Here is a 22543-nt window from a genome sequence, read left to right on the forward strand (position 1 = left end):
TATTATACTAGCAGGTCAGCCCAGCTTTGCTCGGGCCCTATGCACTGTTCATAACTTTATGTGCATATGTATATATATATATATATATATATATATATATATATATATGAAAAGGTTTGACTCAATTAGAACTTGTTTACATTGGACTTGAAAACGACCATATTGTAGTCATCAGCGAAGCAGCCATGCAGTATTGTCATTTGCAGACAGGTAGTTCTAAGAAATTAACTTTGTTTATGAAATGTTCGTTTAGTTAATGGTATTTCTATGCTACTGCAATCCTTATACGTTTATTAGATATGTTTTCTTGGCATTCTAATACATCTGGGAAGAAATGGATGTCTTACGTCATCAAGTAAAGTCATCATAATTCAAAAACTATTCCTTAAGTGCTAATCAGAAAACATAGTCCAGGATTTACAACAGCAGACTCTCTCTCTCACCCTAGTCCTAACTTTGCTGGGCATAGCAAAAACTTTCAGTCTGTAGCAGAATTTGAAAACAACTACTAAACCCAAGAACTCTCATCCATTTTTTTAACATGACCATGCCATCGAAGTAATTAAAATAAGTCCTTTCATTGTTGTTATAAAAAAGGGGTTTTATGTTATGTACTACTTTTATAGAGAAGCTTCATCTTCTGTATATATAAAAAGGCAAAACGACCGCGTGTATGTATGTTCAAGAAAGCCTTTTTTCGGTTGTGGGGTTCTCGACTACATTACATTTATTTAGAACTTTCCTTATACTTCCTAGATTATAATATCTACGATTTTACATTTTTTTACAACTTTTTATATACTTCCTAGATTATAATATCTACGATTTTACATTTTTTTACAACTTTTTATATACTTCCTAGATTATAATATCTACGATTTTACATTTTTTACAACTTTTTATATACTTCCTAGATTATAATATCTACGATTTTATATTTTTTACAACTTTTTATATACTTCCTAGATTATAATATCTACGATTTTACATTTTTTACAACTTTTTATATACTTCCTAGATTATAATATCTACGATTTGCGAATGGACGTCGTCTCTACATTTATTTTGATCGACTTTTAAAAAATTCCCTCTACTCCGTCCTTTTATGTGTTTGTTCATCTTTTTCGTATAAATAAAGCAAAACTAATCGACGCAACTCGACTCGCCTGGCCTTCGTGGCTGAGACGTCTTAAAGGCAATCAGCTTTGATCCATGTTGGGAAACCCTACATATCAAACAATTGTTATTCGTTTGGAGAACTTCCACTTTTTCGGGTGGGAGCTGTTTTTTTTTTTACGGCAGAAACTGGCCTACAGCCAACGTTCATTTCTGCGCCTACATGAACTCATTTTTGAAATAAATGTGAATGCTTTTCACTTCCTCTCGCCTCGTAGCGTAGCAGTAAGATCTCAGCTTTTCTTTCACTTTCTTTTCTGCCTTCGTGTCACGGGTTCAAGCCTGCCTGCCTACTTAATTTTTTTTTTACACCTCCAAACACCCAGGCAACGCCGGGAACCCCCACTAGTCTAATATATAAAAGGCAAAATGTATGTGTGTGTGTGTGTGTGTGTGTGTGTGTGTGTCTTACAAAAACTTTCAACAGAGGTGATGGATCCTGATAAAATCAGTATCGTTTTTAAGTGCTGTCCTTTGGATGACAAATATCGAAAAATCGGCCTAAAACATTATTTCCTCCACCCTGACCTCGGTCGTTTTTTACAAGGAGGGGTCTGTTTTTCGTGGACATTTACACAAGTCATCGTTTTCTTTCTGATTGACTAGACTTAATTTCTAGTTTGGTAATGGAGACATCAGCTAAAATGTGAAGTTTTTTCACTTTCTTTTCCTCCTGCCTGCCTACTCCCACTTTTTTTCACCCTCTACTACCAATTTTTTAACCCCCCTCCCCCTCCTGAGTCGGGGTTCCTTACTCGACCCGGTCAACGCCAGGGAACTTTATTACTACCAATTTTTTTTTTTTTTTTTTTTTTACACCTCTCTCCACTCGGAATGCCTACAGTTGTTTTGATTCCCCACCCCACCTCTCCACACCCGAGCAACGCCGGGCACCCCTGCTAGTAAAATATAAAAATGATAATCCTGACGTGTGCGGTTGAATGGGGAGAAAAAAAAATGTGAAAGCAGGACTTTTTGTAACCAGCAGATTTTTTCCTGTTGCCCGGATGTCAAATATGTTTGACATAAAAAAAAAAGAATAACTTTATTGATTTATAACCAATTCCTCAAAAGCTGCCATTTCCAAGATTCTTTTTTGTAACTTGGACTAAGGTAAATAATGCATCCTAATTTAATAAATGCCTTGCCAATAATAAGAACACCTGCTGGTAAAATAGATAAGGAAATAAAACTTAAAAGACACTTCCTGTATGTCAAATCGACCTAACTATAAGTGGCTCGTCTGATTGCTAAAGATTGCAGTCAGATTTCTCAATATTCACACAATTACCACTCAAGCAGCAGCAGCAGCGGCCGCCATCAATTCTGAATACAGCAAAGCCAGGTAGAAAGAGACAATCAATACAAACTACCAGTCTTCTTACAATACTAGGAATACTGCATTTGTATACAAAAAGCAGAATTTCAACCAAAACCAGACTCACCCCATCTTCATCATCATATTCGATTTAACATCTCTTTTTATTCATTGCTAACATGTGTTGGACGGCTTTTAAAAATTAACTTTCAAGCTAACCTATCTCTGTCCAGGCCTTCCTAATAATCACATTCAGTCCAATGTTGCATCTCTGTGCCTGTTTTAAAAATATTTTAATGGAATGTGTTCTGATGAACTCGTTCCACTTGTGCCCCCTTTATGTACATATGCCCGACAAACCCGCTAAGCAACACAATCACATCCCTTCACTGTTGAGGTCCCTAAATGCCAGAAATTTTTCTACTCCAATAGTTTCTTGCCTCAAACAGCTAGACTTTGGAATTTCCTTCCTGCTACCTGCTTCCCTGCCTGTATTTATGTGCAGAAGTTTAAATGTAATGTAAACCAACATCTTGTTTATCTTTCCCTAAGCATGATCCTAAATAGTAGCCTTTTACATTCAAGTGGCGATGTGCCTTTTTAGGGGCGAACATGACTAAAAAACAAAAAACAAACAAAAAAACTATCGTCTCCAAACCTCAAAGTGTCTCAACCCAATAAACTCATTAACCTTCCTCCTCAAATGGCCCCTAGGCCTTGATTAGTAGAAAAAAGGGTTTTAGGCATTCCTGTTTTTTTTTCAAGTTCATCCTTATTAGTTTGTCAAATGGTTACCTTCTCTGCAAACTGATAAGGATGAACTACTTACTTAAATATCTGACATAATCACGTTGACACACTGGTTCTCACCAGATCTCCAAAGTTAAGCAACGATGAGTCTGGCCGGCACCAGATGCGTGACAATTCGTGAATGCTAGTTGCTGTATGTACCACACCGGAACATAGAAATTCCCAGGTTGGTATCTGAGGGTGCGTTTAATCCACAGTGTAGATTTCCAAACAACTTAGTTGTCGTGGTGGACCTCATACATCGAAACTGATGGGAGTATCATACTTACCAAAGAACTCTCATTAGTTCTTTCAACATGGCTTTACCATCACAGTCTTTTGTTCTGCACATATCTTTCTATACTGTCCAGATTTATTCTTCCTCTGAGGTCATCAGATCTAAGCCTCACATTACACATCCATTGCATTTGTTCTACATCTATTTACCCACTAGCGGTTCAGTTCAGCTTTGCTCGAGCCCTATGTACTGGTCATAAATTTATGTGCATATGTATATATATATATTAAAAAGTTTCACTCATGTCCAGGTAACCTACATCTAAAATTTCAAGTGTTTGGACCCACAATTGGCAGAGGAGTTTGGTAGTCTGCAAAGGTCAACTCTTTCAATTTTGACCTCTTACCAGCCAAATTTTCGCCAAAATATGATTAAAAAGCTTGCTGCATGTCTGAATACCCTTTATGTAAAATGTCAAATGTTTAGACTCAAAATTAGCTGAATAGTTTGCTGGACACCGCAAAGGTTGAATCTTTTAACTTTTACTCCTTGGCAGCCAAATTTTCGGCCAAAAAACAATTAAAAAAATCGTGCCCTATGTGTGAATACACTTTATATAAAATTTCAAATGTTTAGACCAAAAATTACCTGAGTAATTTGGTAGAGACCGCAGAGGTAAAATTGTTTAAAACTTTGACCTCAATTTTGACCCCTTAACATTTGTTTTGAGCTCAAATCAAATTAAAAAGTTTGATCCATTTCCAAGTAACCTACATCTAAAATTTCAAGTGTTTAGATTCAAAATTGGCAGAGGAGTTTGGGAGAGTTTTCAAAGGTCAAATCATTGAACTTTGACCCTATGACAGCCAAATTTCTGGCCGAAAACCAATTAAAATACTTTCCCAAATCTCAATACTCCTTATGTCAAATCTCGAGTCTGTAGGCTGAAAATTGGCAGAGTAGTTTGGTAGGGAAATATACACACAGAGAATTTCACTTTTATAGATATATAGATTTATACATCACAATCATGTTGGCATACTGGTTCTTGCCAGATCACCAAAGTTAAGCATCGATGAGCCTGGCCAGTACCAGATGGGTGACTATTTGGGAATGCTAAACGCTGTATGTATCACGTCGGGACGTAGAAATTCCCAGGTTGGTATCTGGGGGACGCTTAATCCACTGGGAAAGATGCAGTCTTCGTTAAGACATGCATCTACGCGAAGAAAAACTCTGGTATAAAACCTGAGGTCTACTGTCTGCTTTATCTTGTGGCAGCCATCGCAACAACTGAGATCATCAGTTGTACCAAAAAGCCTTCACTACTAAACAATCACACGTGGATTTCTGAGCAACTTAGTTGTTGTGACGGACCTCATACATAGAGATCAACGAGAGTATAACAGTTACTCAAGAATTCTCATCAGTTCTTTCAACATGACGATATCATCAGAGTCTCTTTTCTGCATACATCTTTCTATACTGCCCAAATTAATTCTCCCTCTGAGGTCATCAGATCTAAGCCTTACATTACACATCCATTGTATTGTTCCCATATCATTTCTCTCCATGCAACGGATGTCCTCAACTATCACTTGTCAGTTTTCTTTTTCATACATCATCATACTGTCTATACAAGGTTGATCGACAAAATACTAATATGAGATAGATATTTGTCTGACCACAAACTATTTTTTTTATTAATTGATTCAAGGTCAGAATTAAATATCTAAGTCATATGAGTTATGTTATAATTATCATAATATGATTTACGTTATGATTATCATAATATGAGTTATGTTGTAATTATTATAATATGAGTTATGTTGTAATTATTATAATATGAGTTATGTTGTAATTATTATAATATGAGTTATGTTGTAATTATTATAATATGAGTTATGTTGTAATTATTATAATATGAGTTATGTTGTAATTATTATAATATGAGTTATGTTGTAATTATTATAATATGAGTTATGTTAGGATTATTATAATATGAGTTATGTTGTAATTATTATAATATGAGTTATGTTGTAATTATTATAATATGAGTTGTGTTGTAATTATTATAATATGAGTTATGTTATGATTATCATAATATGAGTTATGTTATGATTATCATAATATGAGTTATGTTATGATTATCATAATATGAGTTATGTTAGGATTATTATAATATGAGTTATGTTAGGATTATTATAATATGAGTTATGTTAGGATTATTATAACATGAGTTATGTTAGGATTATTATAATATAAGTTATGTTAGGATTATTATAATATGAGTTATGTTAGGATTATTACATGAGGTATTTTATAATTATTACAATATGTGTTATGTTATAATTATTATAATATGAGTTATTTTATAATTATTATAATACGTGTTATGTTATAATTATTATAATATGAGTTATGTTATAATTATAATATGAGTTATGTTATAATTATTATAAGATGAGTTATGTTATGATTATTATAATATGAGTTATGTTATGAGTATTATAATATGAGTTATGTTATGAGTATTATAATATGAGTTATGTTATAATTATTATAATATGTGTTATGCTATAATTATTATGAGTTATGTTATAATTATAATATGAGTTATGTTAATATTATCATAATATGAGTGATGTTATAATTATTATAATATGAGTTATGTTATAATTATTATAATATGAGTTATGTTATAATTATTATAATATTAGTTATTTTATAATTATTATAATATGAGTTATGTTATAATTATAGTTATTTTATAATTATTATAATATGAGTTATGTTATAATTATTATAATATGAGTTATGTTATAATTATAATATGAGTTATGTTATAATTATTATAAGATGAGTTATGTTATGATTATTATAATATGAGTTATGTTATGATTATTATAATATGAGTTATGTTATGAGTATTATAATATGAGTTATGTTATGAGTATTATAATATGAGTTATGTTATAATTATTATAATATGTGTTATGCTATAATTATTATGAGTTATGTTATAATTATAATATGAGTTATGTTATGATTATCATAATATGAGTTATGTTATGATTATTATGAGTTATGCTATAATTATAATATGAGTTATGTTAATATTATCATAATATGAGTTATGTTATAATTATCATAATATGAGTTATGTTATAATTATTATAATATGAGTTATGTTATATTTATTATAATATGAGTTATGTTATAATTCTTATAATCACTTTTTGGATTTTGAGATGAGGATTGATTATTCATTTTATTTGAATTCTTCAAACAACTGTTTCTAACTTGAGTTTTATTACACAACGTTTCAATCGATGTAACCTTCTTCATGTGTATTTTTTTTACTTGGGGAATCAGCACGGAATTAAAAAAAAACCTTTATTTATAGAGGTAGCATGCTCTCATTCCATAAGCCATGACTAGGTAGAAGTTCTACCAAATTTTCAATTGTATTTTAAGGTTGTACCCAGTCATGGCTAATAGAACAAAAGTATGTTAGTCACGTGGATTAAAAAAAAGGGTTCTATACAAAATTCCGTGCAGATTCTTTGAGTTCACTTGAATAAGGTACACTAACAAAAATGTTGTGTGAATAATACTCAAGCCCAGAACAGAAGCCCAAATAATCCAATTAATACAAATTGCTCTAAACGGTTCATAGATAGTTTGGGACTTACCACATCAGATTCTCGCCCTAACCCTAGCTTTGTTGATGGTGGCGAAAACTTTGATCCTGTACAAAAATTCATACACTTTGAAACAACATTACACTAGCAGGCCGCCCGGCACTACCAGGGTTAAAATACGCTTAAATATGATATTTAGATTCATGCAGATTATCATATTATAGTGAAGCAAATATATAATAATGATTTAAAAAGTTTAAAAAAATGACTTGTGTGCCACCACTGAGAATCGAAATCAAAATGGGTAACTTATGATTTACTTTTTCCTTTTACATTAATTCCTGAGCTTTGAAGACATGTTTGCTGTGGGGAAAGTTATATGAAGATAACCTGGACATTTAAAAATCACCGTTGATAACACTGAACGGGCATTGTTTTTTTTTGTTTTTTTAGTGGCATCATGCCATAAGGGATAAAAAAGATGAAAAAAAAAAAACTGTTTATCCTGATGAAGATGTAATTACATGGAAAAGTACTTTGTCTTATAAACAAATAAATGTGCGTTTATTAAAAATAAATCTGTGTTGAATTGGATTGCTAAACTTACATCTTGAATTATAGATTAGTGATGGGATGATTCCAAAATTTATCTGATTCTAATACAATTACTGCCTGCTTCTGTTCATGGAATTACAGCACATCAACCTGTAGGTCATTTTTTCTCCTACAGTGTGCAGAGTGTCCCAAAATTTATGATTAGTTAATTAATGCTGACTCTCACTCTCATACAGGATCCAAAAAAGAGTTTCAAATCCAACAAATCCTGCACTATCAACCAAGCTCCAACCTCTGTCACATCGCCACAATGTTGCGTCCTTGTGCCTGTTTTACAAGTATTTTAATAGAACGTGCCTTGATACATTCATACCATTTGTGCCTCCTAGATATACATACTTATGACTAACCCAATAAGCAAGAAAATCCCACCCCTACACTGTAGAGATCCCCAAATGCTGGAAAGTCTTTTACTCTAATAGTTTCTCCCCTCGGACTGTTAGACTTTGGAATTCCCTCCCTGTTTCCTGCTTCCCTGAGTCTTTATATATGCAGAAGTTTAGATGTAATTTGAACAGACATCTCAGTGCTAAACTCACCACGGTGCCCTGTGGACATAATTTCAAATGAATTCCCTTATGTCCGAGTGGAAAGACGTCTTGTTTGAGGAAAAAAGAAAAATATGTTAAGGAAATTATAAAATGCATTGCTAGGAAACCAACCAGGAAAATGTTATTTTTTTATTTTATTTTATTTGTTTTTGTTTTTACAAAGCATTGTCCAATAAGAGCGGTCCTATGAGAATTTAAATGGAAAACATTGTCTCATCGAGACCCGGCAGCTATGATCTGGCATCTCTATTTTTCTCAAAACAAAGACTGATTTTAATGGAGCACGATTTGAAAACGTCGATAAACACGAAAATTGAAAAATTGATGCCAAAACAAAAGGCTTGTTTCTATAGACGAAATTGTTGAAGTGGGGAAACCGTCCTACAAAGTGTGTTGATTGTGATGCAGAAGATGTCCATTAGAATTGGAATGTTTGTGTTACAGCACGTCAACCTGTAGGTCATTTTATCATATCATGTACAGTGTGTTCCAAAATTAATGATCCATTTTGAAATATACATTAGTATTAAAATAGATGGTTCATTTTGGGACACCCAGTATTTATCGAATAGGCACTTTGATGTTGTGTTGTTTTTTTTTTTATTAGTGTTCCAGTTGAATATTAGCATTTTGAAAACAATGGAATTCGTTGAAAGCAATGGAAATAAAATAAAGTCACTAGCATATTTAGGGAAAACCAAAACCTTCAAAATAGTTTGGTTAATAAAATCTCTACTATTATATAAAAGTCATTGTGTGTGTGTGTGAGAGAGAGAGTTCCTTATAGGTTCTGAAACGGCTGAGTCTATCTTTTGCTAATTTCACACAAAGCTAATTCATATGCCTGGCAGGGTTCTTAGATATGTTTTGTAGAGAAATTCATCGAATGAGTATCAAAAATCGAAAAGATTCGATCCTAAAAATCGTTTTGGTACTTGTACAGTTTAATCAACACATTAAAAAATGAAAATATCGAAAAAAGGTTACATTGTACGTATCCGTTTTGGACTGAAGATCTCCGAAAAAAAATTTAATTTAATTTGATTCAGTAGTTTTTCTTTTACAGCAGAAAAACACATTCTTATGAGAGCGCGTTGAAGTCAGCCATTATGGAATTTGTTGAACACGCCGCGGGGTGATAAGGCCATGTAAAGCACCGATACTCCCTCCCCATCTTCATTACTAGCTTTTCTTCCTAAAAGTCGAACCTTTTGCTTCGTATCATAACAATTATCTGCAACAGAGAGATACAACTTCGAGGTAATAAATGCACAAGTTCAGTCATGATAACAATGTAATTTGCAATCCCCTTGTCATTACTTCTTGAACGTCCCTTGTCTTGAAAGTTTCATCACTCTGTTGCAGATATTTATCGTGTGAGACTTTAAGGAAGTGCCTTGTCATGGGCGTGCATCAGAAGCAGAGATGCGTCACTGAATTCCTGGCAAAAGTGCATTGAGAATGGTGGTGACTAAGTTGAAAAGTAAATTCTAGTACACAAACGGTCGCTCGTTTTAATGGTACTATTCCCGTCTCCGTAGTTCTCAACATTTTCAATTAAAAAAAATAAGAAGGCATCACTTTTGAAATTACTCCCATATATATATATATATATATATATATATATATATATATATATATATATGTGTGTGTGTGTGTGTGTGTGTGTGTGTGTGCGTCTTAACAAACGCACACACACACACACATATATATCATTGTTGACTTGCATTGCTCTTGTGAGCTGTGACGTTGTTTGACTGTGTAAATAATTATATTACATGAATGTAAAATAATATAATTATTTACACAGTCAAACAACGTCACAGCTCACAAGAGCAATGCAAGTCAACAAACCGGAAGTTCAATAATCCAGTTTTGTCCTCATTTGGGCTCATCAATGTGAAACAACGCATATATGAACTTAACTTTTTTGTATTACAATCTGTGTATTTAAAAATAGTTTTTGCACGAGTCTGAATAATTCAGCTCCGATATTAAAATATTAAACCCAAAACTCCAACTTCCAACGTAGAACCCCATCATCATGTCTCCTACTCCATCATCACGGGTTTACATTCCAATCTTCCAGAGGTTGGAACCTAATTACAGGAGACCAAACCAGACCTGTTCTTCCTAAGCGAAACTGGCATAGGACTGACTATTTCTCTAGATGAGTTTGTAATTAAAAGATTATTCTCATTTAAAATCTGACCCCCAAGATAGCCATGGGCATGGAATATGTGTCCACGCTATAGATGGCTTTCCATGTGGCAGATACATCCCTAAAGAAGACCTTAAATTGCCTTATATGTGCTTACGGCTTACACTTGCTCACACCACTCCATTTACATTTGCCCTCAATCGCCCTCACAACAACTGAATTACTTTTTTTCTTTTTTTTTTTTTATTACATTTTCACCCCAAACAAGGCACATTGCCACTTTGGTGTAAGGGGCTACTATCAGGGGAAACATCTACTGGGGTACTATGTAGGGATTTGGGCAGCGAGATGTTGGTTCACGTTGCACTTGAACTTATGCATGTCAGTACAGTTGGGGAAGCAGTGACCTGGAATGGAATTCCAAAGTCTAGCAGTTCTGGGAAAGAAACTACTGGAGTAGAAAGATCTTTTACATCTAGGGATCTCTACAGTGTGGGGGTGGGATTTTGCAGCTTGTCGGGTCTGTCGAGGGTGTTTACGTTGTGGGGGCACAAGTGCTTGCAGTTCATCAGAGCATTCACCATTATAATACTTGTAGAACAGGCAGAGGGATGCAATGTTTCGACGATGGGACAGAGGCTGAAGCTTAGATGCCAGTTTAGGGCCTATCAGATTTGCGACTCTCTTTTGAACCCTGTCAAGGAGCGAGAGACTAGTAGCCGATGCACTAGCCCAAATATGACAGCAATACTCCATACATGGGCGAATAGTGGCCTTGTAGAGGTACAGGATACTTTCGGGTGTTAGAAGTTTTCTAGCATGGTAGAGAGAGCCCACCTTCCTCGCAGCGGCCCTGGCAATGCTCTCGATGTAATTGTTCCAGCTCATGTTTCCTGTGAACGTTAGGCCAAGGAGCTTGAGAGACGTACTCTCAGATAAAGAGTCGTTGGCCATTGCTATAGGTGGTAGAGGAGGTTTCTTGTAATTATTGAATGAAACCAGTTTTTTCTTGGCGGCATTGAACGTGACCATCCATTTTTGTCCCCATTCCACTACTGATTGGAGGTCATCCTCTAGTGTTTCTGCCATTACTTTAGATATATGTTCATTTGTTTTCCTGTCGTGCCTGCTATAGAGTGTGGTGTCATCAGCATATATACCCATCTCAGAGGCAATTTTGTCGGGGAGGTCATTTATGAATATCAGGAACAGCAGAGGTCCAAGGATAGATCCCTGGGGCACTCCCGCATTTATATCATATTGTTTAGATGTACGACCGTCGAGGACAACCTGGATTTTTCTCTTATCTAAGAAGGATTTAATTATGTTAAGTATTCTACCAGTGATACCGTATGATCTAATCTTCCTGAGGAGACCCTCATGCCATACCCTGTCAAAAGCCTTGGATATATCTAGAGCTACCGCTCTGCCCTCTCTCGCTTTGTCCAGTGAATGGTATATGCATTCAGAGATTACAGTGAGGATGTCTGCCGTGGAACGGGCTTATCTAAATCCATATTGTTGGTCGGCCAGAAGTTTAGCATCTGTAAGGTGCTGGACTAGAGCATGGTTAATTAAGGTCTCAAATATTTTGGCAAAAAGTGGGAGGAGGCTAATAGGGCGATAATTTAATGGGTCAGTTCTTTTGCCAGAATTCTTGAATACTGGTACCACTGAAGCAGTTTTCCAATAGCCCAGAAAGCAAGATTCATTAAGGCATTTGTTGTAGAGTTTGGAGAGAACTGGAGCTACTTCGACTGAGCACTTTTTTAATAGCACAGCTGGGATGAGGTCGGGTCCACATGCTTTTGAAGTGTCAAGGTTTTTTATAATAGCATGCACCTGAGCAGGGGTGATTATTAGATCGTCAAGCGTGGCATCTGTCCGCATAGGAAATTGAGGTAGGGGGTGGTTTAGAGAGTCCAGTGTGGAGTTTGAGGCAAACCGACTGGCAAGCATGTTAGCCTTCTCGGTTGCTGAGCATAGAACCTCGTGATTGTTGGTTAGTGGGGGAATTGTTGATGATCTTTAAGAGCATATCTGATAGTTTCATAAAATGGCAGAAATCAGATCACAATATTAATGCTGGAGTCCATCAGGGGTCCAACTCTCTTTTTGATCTATATCAATGATCTCCCAAATCACACCCTAAGATTATTCGTAGGCATTTATACTGACAACAGTACCACCTATGGCAACACTTGAAAGGCTGTAAATGACCAAGTTCTCTCTGAGTTTCTCTCCTATGATCTTGAGCATGTGGTGCAATGGGGAAAGGGATGACTGGTTAATTTTAATGTATCTAAAACCAAGCTTCTGTCTTTAGATCAACAATGCTCTGATCCCCGTCTGGCATCAATTGAAATGAATAGCTCTCATCTTAGGTAGGCTCCATGTTTTGACAAGCTTCTGGGTCTGACTTTTACTCCTGATCTGAGATGGAACACATACATCAAATCTGTTGCCAAGGCTGCTGGAAAAATGGTGGGATCCTTCTACCGCTCCAGTAGATTTCTCACTGCTGATGCAATTCTCTACCTGTATAAAAGCTAAGTACATCCAAGAATGGAGTACTGTTGCTACATCTGGGCAGAACCTGCTAGAAAAACCTTATCCTACCTTGACAGTTAAAAAATAGAGTTCATAGCCTAATGGCGGATACTATTTTCTCTTCCCTCAACCTCTTTCCTACATAAGAGACGTTATGAGCATGTCTCTACTTTATCATCATTTTCATGACAATTGCCCGTCCGAGCTCCAATCTATGGTCCCCCCTTGCCTGACTTTCACAAAAAACACTTGCTTAGCTGAAACCACTATCAATAATTTCCCCCACTCTTTATCTGTGCCTAAACCTAAACGTAGACTCCATGAACAAAGCTTTTTTCTTAGAACTGCACGCCCGTGAAACTCTCTTCTGTTTGTCTGCTTTTCAGCTGACTTTAATATGGTCGTTATCAAATCCAACATAAACAAGTTCTAAATGAGCAGTCCCCTAAAAAAATCTATCAAATTCACACTACTAATGATTACTACGATATGGTCTCATTGACTACTGTACACTAATTAACCCTTATCCTCGAGTGGCTTCCGTTTAGTGTTAACCACTATCAATAATTCTCCCACTCTTTATCTGTAGCTAAACCTAAACGTAGATTCCTTTAATAAAGCTTCTTTCTTAGACCTGCAGCCTGTAGAACTCTCTTCCGTTTGCCTGCTTTCCAACTGACTATAATATGGTCATCTTCAAGTCCAATGTAAACAAATTCTTGATGAGCCATCCCCTTAAGTAATCCAATTTACCAAATTTCCACTACTAACGATTACTATGATATTGTCCCATTGAATACCGTACATTCATTAACTCTTATCCTCGAGTGGCCTTGAAAACTGGTGACTCCTTTGTAAAAAAAAAAAAGAAAGAACAAATGCCGATTCCCAAGACTTTGAAAAAATCATGATAATCCGATTAATCATTCCATCATTTAATATAAACGATACTAGTGCAGAGAGTGATCCGGACGTAAATAATAACGTTATTATTTAAAAAGCCATTCTTAACATGTACCTATTCTGTACTTTTGTACCTATTCTGTACTTTAACTTTACAATTGAATAAAAAAAAACATGATAAAACTTTAATTAAACTTGGAAATACGATTTAAAAAATAGCGCGGATCACTCTCTGCACTAGCACCATATAAATCATTAAAAAATGATCAATCAGCATGCGCAAAATGTTTAGATTACAGAAATTCAGTGATTTTGAATTGAGCTGTGTCATTATTATTAAAAAATGAAATGTTTTTATTAAACGAAATGAAATTAAACGCCTTCTGGTTATTATCTCTTCACAGCACACTAAGGTGCCACGGCACAGTAATTAGAAACTACTGCATTATATATATATATATATATATATATATATATATATATATATATATATATATATATTCTCCTCTTCTTCTTTCCTGATCTTTCTTATTTATATTTATGCCTCGGCAGTAGAGTGAAAAGCATATCTTATTTTTCTTTTATTAATATTATTGGAATTTTTTCCTTTTTTCCCTTGTACACATTTTTGTGAATTTTTCCATGGATTTCCGCCTTTGGATTATTTTGAACCATCTTCTTCCAATTACGGGATTTCCTTGGATTTTACTTGTGCAAATGGAAATTCAATTAACTTTCTTGAAGTTATATATTTGGATTTTACCGTCACTGGATTATTTATCTTCCACCAGACTATCCATTCACGTGTAATCACCCTTTTCTTCACCATATTCCCTCTGCTGCACTTTTTTGTTATCAAGTAAGATCTTTGACTTACTTGTTGTTTCATCAAATACTTTTGCATGCAAAATCCGATCCCACATTTTGCTAATTCCTACCCTCTGATGAGAAGGAAAGTATTTCTTCGAAACTGCACGGATTAAGGACTATCCACTTATCTAGTGTTTCCTTTTCAGATTAAATATGTTTTTAACTCTTTGTTTTATTAACTGTTTGCTCGTATATATATATATATATATATATATATATATATATATATATGATTACTTCATTTAATCACATGAATTAATACACAAAGATATAATTTTATGCGTAATTTTTTTTGTTTTTACTGCAACAGTGCTCAATATATAGGTAGAGCTAGGTAGTAAGTTATAAAAATATATATGGCAATTCAGCTACACAGAATATTCTGCGTTTCATTCTCGTGAGAATTCGTCAGGCTTATCGTAAGCTTGACGAAGTGAAACGCGGAATATTCTGTGTAGCTTAATTGTCATATATGTATTCATAACTTACAATATGTGTGTGTGTGTGTGTGTGTGTGTGTGTGTGTGTGTGTGTGTGTGTGTGTGTGTGTGTGTGTGTGTATTAGAATCTCGACCAAGTATATACAGCCTATATATTAAATATAAAGAAATCGAATGATATGCTCGGAAAAGCGGTTGGAAATGTGTACTCACTGGAGACTAATATCAACAGATAAGCCACATGATGCGAGACAAAAAGTGTTGAATTGTGAGGCAATATTGAAGCATGTTTGGCGTAAATGAGTGGCCGGGGAGAGGGAGGGTCAATGAACGGTCAATTAAACACCCCCTGCTTGACGGCATCATGTTTTTACATTAAATCTGCCAACATAGAAAGATCAATCATCAGGAAAGGATCACTTATGGCTGCGATTGGAATATAAGTTAGTTTTTTTTGGGGGGGGGGGGTGATTAGGGTGAAAGAGAGGGGATCTGAGGGGTGCAGGGTTATCAGTACATGCAATATAAAAAAGAGAGAGGATCTGAGGGGTGCAGGGTTATCAGTACATGCAATATAAAAAAGAGAAAAGACAGATAAGCTTGGAAAACAAATGTCTGCCTGTATTAGTTGGGTTATTCAGACCATTTGCAAGCCAGTGATAGGACAAGATCGTAGAGAGCAGCGGTCATCAAACTTTCTTTTACTGCGGGCCGGATAACTGAAAAAAAATGACGAACGTGAGCCACATAATCATTCTATGCAAGCCAGAATGCAACCTTTTTTATTTTATTCTATTTTTTATTACATTTTCACCCCAAACAAGGCGCATTGCCACTTTGGTGTAGGGGGCTACTATCAGGGGCAGCAACTACTGGGGCACTATGTTGGGATTTGGGAAGCAAGATGTCGGTTCACGTTGCACTTGAACTTCTGCATGTCAGTACAGTTAGAGAAGCAGGAACTTGGAATGGAATTCCAGAGTCTAGCGGTTCTGGGGAAGAAACTACTGGAGTAGAAAGATCTTTTGCATCTAGGGATCTCTACTGTGTGGGGGTGGGATTTAGCTGCCTGTCGGGTTTGTCGAGGGTGTCTACGTCGTGGGGGCACAAGTGTCTGCAGTTCGTCAGAGCATTCACCATTAAAATACTTGTAGAACAGGCAGAGGGATGCAACGTTTTGTTGATGGGACAGAGGCTAAAGCTTAGATGCCAGTTCAGGCTCTGGTAAAAAAAAAAAAAAAGACGGAAAACTAACTTTAGCATTCCATGTTAATGTGGTGCACGTGCAAGGAACAAAAGCAACCGACATGTTTATTTACAAAAAAGTTATCACAGAAAACGACAGAAAAAAGATAGTTGCATCAAACATAATGTGCCCATATCCGAATCTTAGAAACTAAGCAGCAAAAAAGGTTAGTGAGATTTGTTAAACTTTTTTTAGTAGCCATAATAAAGGGTTAAAAACACCCAACAGAATCTGAAAATGAAAAAAAATCATTGAATTAGAAACGTAATCCAAATCCCGTTGAAACTAAAGAAAAGCAGAGGATTTAGGGGTCACTGGTGAAGTTATGTTTCACCAAAGAGAAGGGAGAGCTGGGATAAATAAAATGTCTAATTCAAAGAACTACTCAATCAGGTCTCCACAAGCATGAAAATCTCCTAGTATTCTAAACATGATATTACAATTGAAATTTTATCAAAGTTTTATGATCTATACGTTTTATCAAACAAATATTAGTACCATCGGTGGGCCGAATGAACTGACGTTGCAGGCCAGATTCAGCCTGCGGACCGTAGTTTGGTGACCCCTGGTAAAGAGTGAATGGGGCTTGAGATTACTGACTATTTCAATTCTCATAGGTTCGTGTGATACTCTTTTTACATTTTTGACTATTTCGGCAAGGTTGACTAATGGCTTACTCGGGCCAAATCACCGCAAAAAATAAGTTTGCCCTAAAGTTGATTTTAGAAACAAAAACACTAAACCAAAACTGGAAAATTAAATAGTTTTTTTTTTTAATTCTATTTTTAGAAACAAAAATACTAAACCGGTTCCAAAATAAAAATTAAACGAAATAGAACAAAATATTTTTGCAGTTTTTATTTCTATTTTATACAAAATGAATTTTTCTTGTGAAATACCAAAATACAGAACTAATTATGCTGAATGTGTGTGTGTGTATGTGAAAAAGAGATGGCAGGAAATAGCTGAGAACAGAAGTGAGCGGCGAAGAGTTGTCTCAGAGGGTCACAAGGTATTAGAGGCAAAGAACTTGGAACAGGCAGAGCTTAAGAGAAATCTGCGTAAAGGTTCTGTGAAGGAATTAGACGCTTGTAAAGCTGGCTGGAAGTGTGGAACATGTCGGCACTTTCTACTATCCAGAGTTGGATATAAAGTCACACGAAAGACGCCCTTATGCACCCTTACATCCGCAACCTGATGAGACAGCCTGTCTGGTGTGTGGTAGGAAGTGCGAGTTGGCTGCTGGTCTGAAGAGGCATATGCTTGTGCACAGGGACACCATGCCACTGAGTTCTCCAGTTAATGCAGTGCAGACACTTGAATTCATCTTTTCAAGCTATGGAAGTCAGTTGTTGGTTTGAATAGTGTAAACTGTTTTTGATGCCTAATGGGGTTAGTTATTTAAATTGCTGCCCACATCAGCAATATTTGGCACAAGGCCGGGAAAGTGGGGAACTAAGCAGGCTCCCCTAAAGGAGGGGCACTCCTGCAATTGAAAAAATTACCTGAGTAACCTCGTCGACATTCCCCGGTCGGGGCGCCTCAGGCAGTAAGCGATGAACTTACTCCACCAGAAAGCCCAGTGGCAAGGCCTGGGAGGGTGGACCTCCTAGGTGGTACCCAAGCGGTGTATCTCAGTCCGGCAGGTGCTGGGCCGAATCTCGAACCCCTCACTTGTCAGGCTGAGTGTCAAGAACAGATTCTTGACGAGTACTACTACCCTGTCTGCCTGCAGCCAAAGCCGCTAGGAAACCTTCCCCATCACGAGTAATGGGGGAATGACACCAATGATTTCGACGATCGGTTTTATAACCACCGGTTGTCGTAAACAACCAATGAAAATCTTCCAAAGTTACTATAAGAATTCTCGAATTTTGGATTTGATCAGTTCGTCGTTGGCTATGTCACGAATCGCATTTGATTCTTAGCCGCCATCTTTGTTACTGGATATTACTGCACACTCAGTATCGAGACTGCACTCTGTTCAACATAATGACTCAACACTTAAGAAATAGTCACCTACATGGCCATGGGAGATTAACTGGGGCGGGGGTGGCTGATGGTGGGAATTTTGTTGGGCAGGACAGCGGTCATCGGCAAAGATGAAGCAATCATCATGTGTGACAGAACGGTGTCGTTAATAAGTGTAATTAAAAATCTTCAAGATTTTCTTGCTGGGTTTTGTCTTTGGGTGCTGATATGCTTACTGATCCACGCTATTTTTTAAATTGTATTTCCAAGTTTAATTAACGTTTTATGATATTTTTTTCTATTCAATTGTAAGGTTAAAGTACAAAATAGGTACAAAAGACCCTCCCCTCCCTATGTTAAGAATGGCTTTTTAAATAATAACGTTATTATTTCAGCACGGGTCAATAAGTGCCTATAGTACTTGTCTTTGAAATCTGTTATTTCTTATGCAGTTGAAAGATTTCTGTTGCACAGTTCTCTTCATATCACTGCTCCAACCCTGTCAGGTCAAGGCTTTTTTTTCTAGCTATTCTTTGTAGGATTCTTTAAGTTTACAGGGGGGCGGAATCACTGCATTTTTTTTTCAAACGGAAGAAAACGAACAATATGGCAAAAAAGAAAAAAAATGTAAGAAAAATGAGAAAAAAAAAAAAAAGATTGTGATTTACCTGTTAAATATTTTGAAGCTTCATATATGGTAAGTCCATTTTCCTGGAAGACAAATCATAAAAGACTCAGATTAGCATAAATGAAAACCTCTCTGTATATATACAGGGTGACCCCCCTCGCCCCCCAAAAAAACAGAGGACATTCAATTGTTTTTCTGAGCATTTTGCAATCAACGGAGAAAAAAAGGTGAAAGACCCTAGTGTTTTGATGTGATGTTTTGAATATAATAAACTAGTTATGACCAGAGTTTCATTTCACTTTTATATATATATATATATATATATATATATATATATATATATATATATATATATATATATATATAATATACTAGCTGGACGGCCAGCGTTACCCGTTCATACAATACGCTTAAACATGATATTTTAATTCAAGCAGATTGCGTAGGTGTTATTATAGAATCAATCCTCTATTGATTATTAGGTGCTAGTGCAGATCCACGTTATTTTTTAAATCTTATTTCCAAGTTTAATTAAAGTTTTATGATATGTTTTTTTTATTCAATTGTAGGGGTAAAGTATAGAATAGGTACAAAACACTCTCCCCTCCCCATGTTAAGAATGGCTTGTTTAAATAATAACGCTATTATTTCATCACGGATCAATACGTGCACTAGTACCGATTATTATATAGTACGAAGAATAATTTGCGCAGTGGACTAATTCGCAAAATAAAATGTTGTTTATCAAATTCCGTCTCCGTTTATTTACAATATCACGTCAGCTGATATTTGGGCTTGACGATGAATGCCCTGGAAAAGTCACTTCTGATTAATGTTTAGTTTTAAGATATGAAAAAGATGAAATAATTCTCATCTTGTGAGTTATTCGAATAACGCTAAATATCAGAACAGCAGTCTGAAAAATTCAAATAACGCGTGACCTACTTGACTAGCACGTGTACATGATTCAAAGGGCTCGTCGTGGAACGAGATAAACGAGGAAGAAACGAAAACCTAACATGGCAAGACAGTTTGTTTTATGGTGGATAATCACGTGACTGTGAATGTTTATGCAAATGAGACGTGAAGCGGGCATGAGGCGAGTTACTTATGCAGACGTGCAGAGATTTATTTGCTTCCCACCTCAGCAAAATGTGGCACAAGGCCGGAAAGTGGGAAACCAGCAGGCTCCCCTAAAGGAGGGGCACTCCTGCAATTGTAAAAATTGCCTGAGTAACCCCGTCGGCATTCCATGGTAGAGGCGCCTCAAGTAGTAAGCAATAAACTTACTCCACCGGAAAGCCCAGTAGTGGCAAGGCTTGGGAGGGTGGACCTCAGTCTGACAGGTGCTGGACCAGTTCCCAGCCCCTCACCTGTCGGGCTGAGTGTCAAGAACGGATCCTTGACGAGTACTTCTATCCTGTCTCCCTACAGTCGAAGCCGCTAGGAGACCTTCCCCATCAGACGAACTGGTGGGGGTATGCAGACGTGTGGAAGTCAGCTGGAAAGATCGTTGCGTTTGGAAGTTTTGACAACAGTGTCGAATTTAGCCGAGAAATTGATGATTTGAAGTGCAGAATAAATAACACTTGGGTTATTTAATGATAACAGGAATTACCAAGCCTAACCTAAAAAAAAAAAAACAGGTGTTCTTCTTGAACATGCAACTCCATCCTAACGTGCTAAATAGAAAACACCAGAAAAAAGTACAAGAGTTAATAAAAACACACCCAAGCCCAAGGACTAAGGTATGGGATTCAAACTTTCATAGCAAAAATTTTACAAAATATGTTTTGTTTCGTTTCGTTTTAGTAAAGTTTCGTTTCGTTCATTTTTTATTATAATTAGGGCAACCTAAAAATTGCAATTAATGCTCATTGAATATTCTTATGATGTGAAATTTAATTATTTTGATTTCTGATTTGTTTTTATATAATTACTTTGTCAAAATATTTAATCTGATAAATAAATGCAACTTTTGGGTTGCCTTAATTATAACTTTTCAAGTCTCATAGGTTTTTGTTAAACCTTGGTACTCATTGATATTGAATGTTTTTATAATGTGAAATTTAAATATGTTGATCAATTTCTGATCAACAAATGCACTTTTTAATTGCCCTAATAGTAACTTTTCATGTTTTATTGTTAAGTCTTGATACGTTTTGCCATATTCTGGTTGTAACTAAATACTTATAGATGTATGAAGCAACAAATAAACGAAACGAAAACTTTCGTTTCGTTTTCTTACAAAAAAATTAAAACAGATTAATAAAATAGTTTGAACGAAACGAATCCAACCCTGCAAAGTTCCTTTATACTTCGTTCCTTCCTACTCAGAGGCGTTATTATGAAATGGCAGGCAAAAACAATTCGCAAGCAGTAAATAATTCCCTCATTAGCAGGCGAATTATTTACGACAAAGCCAAACGCTTGCCTGCCCATCTTTGGCTTGCCTACTGATGCTTTAAATTCGGGGAAAATAATTTTGGTCGACTTCTCCGGGGGTGGGTCCTAAAAGCACAGAAAGTATGGCTGACTACGCCCTGAAAGTCATAGGCACTTAACAGTTTCCCCAATAACTGAGAAGGATAGCTATGTGATTACGATCAGCCATTTTTTTTTTTTTTTTTTTTTCATAATTTATTTCCAGACTTCAAAAATCATCATCACTCATTGTTCTTCCCCTTTGTTATAAAACGAGTTGTAATGATGAAAAAAAAGGGGGGGATGAACAAAGAAAAAAATGAAAACAAAAAGAAAAAAGAAAGGAATTTTGCATCTTGCCTACACAGTCTTAGAATCTGTTATCCGTTACATTAGACAACGCCTTCATATGATTCGTTGCGAAACCTGCAAGGATCGTTCCAAAAGTAAAGCCCTCTATTTAACTCCAAAACTAAATGTAGGGAAAATCGTAACTTACCTGAATAGTGTGTGTGTGTGTGTGTGTGTGTGTGTGTGTGTGTGATTCGTTCACTTAACAAGAAAAAAACTGGTGACGCGCAGTTGCTTATGGACTTGACAATCATGCGGGTTTTCATACATAAAGTAAATTTCACAGTATATAAAGATTATTTGATACTGGAGATATTCATAATCGTACCCTGCTTCCAAAAGAGGGAAGATATAACATGAGAAATATTCGGAATCAAGTCTCCCTTCCTGTTATTTCAGATCATTTGAAACCATAGCAGCAAGTTTTAGTCTCCCTTTCATCAAGGCCAGAGGTTTGGGGGTTATATATATATATATATATATATATATATATATATATATATATAACTTTATTCGATTGGCAAAATTTTAGAATAATTATAAAGAAGTGAACCATCGCGTAAATTCAATCAACTAAAATAAGATGGAAAACGGGGTGAGGAAAAGGAAAAGAAAATGGGGCAAGTTATATGTAACACATGTACAATTAAATAAAATAAATAAGTCGA

General features: G+C 35.8%; 1 protein-coding gene across 7 annotated transcripts in view; it reads right to left on the reverse strand.

Moving 5' to 3' along the window:
* Positions 1-22543, reverse strand: part of LOC145248222 (uncharacterized) — a 461949-nt gene that overhangs the window by 336310 nt on the left and 103096 nt on the right. For all 7 annotated transcript variants that reach the window (XM_080110098.1, XM_080110089.1, XM_080110088.1 and 4 more), the window contains exon 2: positions 19141-19183. The gene's annotated coding sequence lies outside the window, so the exon portion shown is untranslated. The remainder of the gene's footprint in view (positions 1-19140; positions 19184-22543) is intronic.

Source organism: Euprymna scolopes, chromosome 26 (genome assembly GCF_053919585.1).
Source record: "Euprymna scolopes isolate OS-2025 chromosome 26, ASM5391958v1, whole genome shotgun sequence".
NCBI classification, from domain to species: Eukaryota; Metazoa; Mollusca; class Cephalopoda; order Sepiida; family Sepiolidae; genus Euprymna; species Euprymna scolopes.